The sequence below is a fragment of the Cebus imitator genome, unplaced genomic scaffold, assembly GCF_001604975.1.
Source record: "Cebus imitator isolate Cc_AM_T3 unplaced genomic scaffold, Cebus_imitator-1.0 Scaffold217, whole genome shotgun sequence".
In the NCBI taxonomy this organism is placed as follows: Eukaryota; Metazoa; Chordata; class Mammalia; order Primates; family Cebidae; genus Cebus; species Cebus imitator.
In genome coordinates this window covers 3,225,669-3,231,430 of record NW_016107532.1, presented here as the reverse complement: position 1 = coordinate 3,231,430, position 5,762 = coordinate 3,225,669, and positions in this window count along the sequence as shown.

Here is a 5,762-nt window from a genome sequence, read left to right as displayed (position 1 = left end):
AGCATGGCCTCCACTCTTCTCATTTTATAAAATTGGAAGGGTTACACTCCCCAACCCGAGGGAAAACAGCTGACCTGGATCCCGAGAGTAAGATAGGAAGCACAGTCCCAGCTTCTGGCCTCTGGCAGAGCAGCAGCCCCTGTCTGCCTGACTTTGATGCCCCATTAGGGGCAAGTTTCCAGGGGGCGTCTCACACAGCAGCCAGAGCCCCTTTGTCATGGGGTTCCCTTTGCCTGATTTCTCTCCCACTCTAGGTCCTTCCCACAGTCTCACTTCTTGGGAAAATCTAGACCAGGATATAGGCACCACCTGGGCAAGGCAAAGGGGTGTCCCACTGGGGACCAGGAGGGCTCAACATTAATAACTGAAATTCCAGCCAAGGCAGGGAAAGAGATCTCGGCTCTCACCATCAGGAGTTTCTGCATCCAGGCTGGGCTTGCCTGAGCTGGGAGGCCCAGGACATCTGGGCGCTGTGGTGCCATCTCTCAGGCACATGCCTTCTGGGACTAGGAGTTGGAGTTTGTCACCAAGTGCTATTGGGAAAGCTCGATCTGGAAATCCAGGCATATGGCTGATGACGCCAAATAAATGCCCAAGGGCCTGTGGTATGCCTGGCACCTTCCTGGGCACTGGGGATAGAGGACCAATAATCAAGAATCATTCTCTGCCTGAGAAAGGAAGCTCTCTGGGGCTGGTTCTCCAGGTGTCTGACCACCAGCCTGGGCCAAGTGTTGACGGGCTGGGGCGAGTGAGTCCTCCCCACAGGTCCCATCTCACTCTCCCTCCTCCAGATTCTTAGGACCAGCCCAGCTCCAGAAGTGTCAGGGTTGGCTGGGGTTGGGGGTGATGCCAGAAAAAAATGTGTTAGTTCCCATCAGGGGCTACAGAGGGGGCTCTTGTAATAGGGGTCACTGAGCTGCAGGTTCTCCAGCTTCTAATCTAGAAAGAGCCTGATGGATTGATCATGGGTCCAGGGAAAGATTTTGAGTTCAAAGAGGTAACACCCTCCAGGGACTCCAGGAAAATTTTCTGTGTCATGTTAAAAGTAAGAAAATGGGCGCGGTGGCTCACGCCTGTGATCTTAGCACTTTGGGAGGCCAAGGTGGGTGGATCACCTGAGGTCAGAAGTTCAAGACCAGCCTGGCCATCACGGTGAAACCCCATCTTAAAAAAAAAAAAAAAAAGTAAGAAGAGGCCAGGTGTGGTGGCTCATCCATGTAATCCCAGTGCTTTGGGAGGTAGAGGCAGGAGGATTGCTTGAAGCCAGGAGTTTGAGATCACAGCCTGGGCAACATAGCAAGACCTTGTCTCAACAAAACAAAACAAAATGAGAAGATCCCTCTCTTTGCCCCTTATTGAGAGATATGACTAGAAGGCAGGAGGTTGGCTGTCTGTGGTGGTGGGGCAGGTTTCGGACATTATCTCAGAAGGTATTTCTGGCTCTACATTTCCTGATGAAGACATACTCGGGCACCCAGGCCAACCTTTGGCAAAACTAGGAGCAGAACTCAGGAGTCCTGGACACCAGCCTCTCCAGTCTCCAGTGTGGTCCCACCTCCCCTCCCCCGTGCTCCTCGCTTGCTAGCTCCCTCCCCGCCAGTTTCCAGGTTGGGAGCCCCAGCTGGCGGAGGATGTCTTGCTCCTCAGCAGCTGGGATTTGTAAATATTTATAGGAACATGGAACAGATCAGTGGCTGACAGGCCCAGGGAGCGGGCAGGGCCCTGCCCGGAGCTCAGCAGCTTCACTCCTGCTTCCCACACCCTGGCCTGATTTGAGGGAGCCCAGGATGACAAAGAGCGGATGATCAAGCAGGGTATGGGGCCCGCAGCCACTATATCCAGGAACATGAGCTTGAAGGATGTGTGTGTCCGTCTGCCGTGGGCTCCGCTCCCATACTCCATCACTCACACCCTTCCACCTTCACCACAGCTCACCTGTGTGCTCACACGGCCAAGGCCACACTGACCACCACCTCCACTCCTTCAACACTTCACTGTCATACTCACACATGTATACACACGCTCTCCAACTCCCACGTCCAGTTGATGCTCACTCTCATAGTCACACCTTTGCACACACACCAGCTCATGCTCACAGACCCACTGGGGGCCCAGATCCCAGCCACTCCGCATACATCTTAACGTACATCATGAGAGGGCAAGTCTTGTTTCCTTTCTGAGGTGGGGTATGAGCGTGTGTGTGTGTGTGTGTGTGTGTGTGTGTGTGTGTGTGTGTGTGTCTGTGTGTGGGTGTGCTTGTAGGCAGCAAGAGGGAATAGGTCCTGAAGTCAGGGAGTGAGGAAATGGGAGGAGAGAGGGAAAGAGGCATGGACGAAGGGCCATTCAGAGCTGATAGAAGCCTGGAATGGAAGCAAGGCAGAGACAAGGGCAAGGCAAAGAAATAGAGACAGACAAGGGTCGAGCCAGAGGGGGTGGGGGTGGGGATCGAGGCCCTCCTACCCAGATGAGAAGCTGTCACATTGCTGCTCTAGTGGCTGTGAGACCAGTACCACCCCCAGCTGGAGCCTTTCCCCTCTGGATCTTGTCACTGTGGCTTTGCTCTGCTGCTTGGGCAGCCGGGAGTGGTGACAAGCAGGGAAGACAGTGCCCAGGGCGGCTGGCCATGCCACTCCAGCCTGGCTGCCAGCTCACCCATCACTGCCCATCTCATCACCCAAAGGGGCCCAGATGAAACCAGGGATCTGCCTGGCTGCTCTTGCCTCCCACTGTCGCAGTAGAGAGCAGGGGAGCCATTGCCCCCCTCCCGAAAAGGCAAGCAGTGTTAACCAGATCTTGCCCAGGTCCCTGGACCTTGAAGTTGGGCTTGGGGAGAATGGGCCAACTCTCTGCTCCCAGGCATCCAGGACCTGCTAGACAGGGACAGGAACTGGTGAATGAGACAGGGTCTTGAGGAGGGAGTTGGGGAAAGAAGCTACTATGAGGAGCCCAGCGTGTTTTGGGCATAAACTTTTATTTCATCTGCTTTCCCATGCACGAGAATAATGACCTCACATCCCATGCCCCTGGGTGCTGTGTTAAATAATCGTCCTTCTCGCCTTGGGTCAGTCTCAGGGTATTCATTTTGGGGCATCAATCAGCCAGTTTGTGCTCTGCAATCTGAGAACAACCATTTCTATAAAATCAGTAAGGCAAAGAAAGAATCATAATACAAAGCAGGGAAAATTGCCTTGACTGCTGTTTTCCTGTTTTTTTAATCAGCAGTGCAGCTTTCTGTCCAGGTTTGACGTCCTGATTGATTCATGCTTTCACAGGTTCATTCATGTATTTACTCAACAACCATTGCTCATCCGAGTGCCAGGTTCTGAGCTGTGTCCTGGGAGCCGGTAAAAAAGCCAGACAAGGTTCTTGCGTACATAGTGTTCAGAGTTGATCAAAACCAAACGAATGCACAACAAAATGGGATTCCCCCAAGTGGCCAGGGAGCAGCATCAGAATGCCCAGCCTGGGGATCCAGACATGGGGCTTTTCCAGTGGAACGCTTGGAAATCACCCAGAAGCCTTCTCACGTTCCAGGATCAACATCTTCCCATCCCTCTCCTGCCTCTGCAGGTTCGCTTTCCCTAAAAATCAGGCCATCTGGTAATGGGGGAAGTATGAATGTGAAACTGAATCTCAGCTTGGACACTCACTGGCCAGGTGACCTTAGGCAAATTGCTTCATCTCTCTGAGTCACAGTTTACTTTTCTGTGAAATGCAGTAAATAATACCCATCACCAGGGTACCATTGGCTTTGTAAGTATATATATCACCAAAGAAGGTGCCTGGTACACAGTAGGGCCTCAACCAGTGCTGGCACTTTTCCCTGCCTCTTTGCCAGTGATGTATGCTGTGTTTCTCCTCACAGGCAGGAAGAGGAAGCTTAGGGAGTGTGGAGGGTGCAGGAGGACCCAGCATTCCATGCGCCATTAATCTGTGTTTTATGCTGTCTTCCCAGCACATGTTTTATGCAGGCTTCCCTGCTCTATGGAAAGCCTCTTATTTGAGGGGTAGAGGGTTAAGAGGCCTGGCTTTGCCACCTGAACCACCTGAACACTCCAGAGAAACAGCCCCTTTCTTTACTCTGTATCTTCTTTCTCCAGCATTCAAGTTTATAAAGCATGTTGTGAGTCTGGTGGTTATGGAATGATGGTGGTAATGGTGGTGGTGGTGATGATGGTGATGGTGGTGATGGTGATGGTGATGGAGGTGATGGTGAGGGTAGTGATGGTGGCGGTGACAATGATATGATTGGTAGTACTGATGGAGGTACTAGAGATGGTGGAGGTGGTGATGGTGGTGGTAGAGTTCATTTCAAAATCCCATGCTCTGATTTTGAGAGCTAGAAGAGGGCTCTGTTTCAGTGAATCCCTGAGGGCCAGCTATGCGCCAGGACCATGGTGCTCACCTCCTTTTCACAGCAATGCCCTGAGGCTACTACCTCCTTTTGCAGATAAGGACACTGAGACCAAATATCAAATGACCTGGTCAGAAGCAAGGAGAGTTTTTCTTTTTTTATTTTTTTTGAGAGTGAGTCTTACTCTGTCACCCAGGCTGGAGTGCAATGGTGCGATCTCAGCTCAGCTCATTGCAACCTCTGCCTCCTGGGTTCAAGTGATTCTCCTACCTCAGCCTCCCAAGTAGCTGGGATTACAGGTACCCGCCACCACACCCAGCTAATTTTTGTACTTTTAGTAGAAATGAGGTTTTGCCATCTTGGTCGTGAACCCCTGACCTCAAGTGATCTGCCCGTCTCAGCCTCCTAAAATGCTGGGATTACAGGCATGAGCCACCACACCTGGCCTATGGCGAGGTATTTAAAACCTGGGTCCTTTAACTTCTAGCCCACCTTTCTTCTCTATGCCATCATGCTGCCACCCAGATTTCACGGCAGGTGAAATGGAGATCCAGAGAGGTCAGGTAATTTGCTGGAGGTCACGCAGCAGTTAGAAGCAGAGCCTGGACATTTCATCTGCACCCAGAGGTCTCAGCAGTCTTATCACCAAGGGCTAGGGTCTAACTGAGGAAGACCACAGTACATTGCAGAGGCTCACAGCCATGACAGAGGCCCAGAGCCAGACCTCCTCAGGTCCCTAGGGTAGGCTCCGGATCTGCTGTCCTCTGGCCCCTGCACACTGTCAACTCCAATCTCCCCTGCAGCCTCAGAGTGAGAGTGACAGACAGCCCAGCCCTGGCCAGCCCATTAAACCTGACACCTCCTCTCCCAGATCTGGCCGTGGGTCTCCCCTGGCCTGAGCACCTTGCTGTGGCAGCTCTGACTGGCACTGAGGCAGGGTGATGAGGGTTGGCGTTCCTCCACTGTCTCCTCTCTGGCTGAGCTCTGAGGTGGTGAGCTTGGGGATCCAGGCATCTTGCTCTCCCATTCCTTTTCTGGTCGCAGACCTTAGTTTCCTGCTTTAAAAAAAAAATGGGTAGCTCTACCTTGACCCACTAGCAGTTAGTGAAAAAGGGAAGAGAGAGTAAGAATTGCACCCAGGCTCCACATTGTCCACAGGCTCCCTCCCGCAGGAAGCCTTCTGGGACTCACCTCACCGAGTTCCACTCCCTCTGAGCCCTCTGCACCATTTCTCCTATCTCAAAGCTATGTGTCTGGCTTGAATCGAAGTCTGGGTCATGGAGAGGTGATGGAGGTGGTGGTATTGGTTGTGGTGATGGAAGTGGTGGTATTAGTTGTGGTGATGGAGGTGGTGGTATTGGTTGTGGTGATGGAGGTGGTGGTATTGGTAGTGGTGATGGAGGTGGTG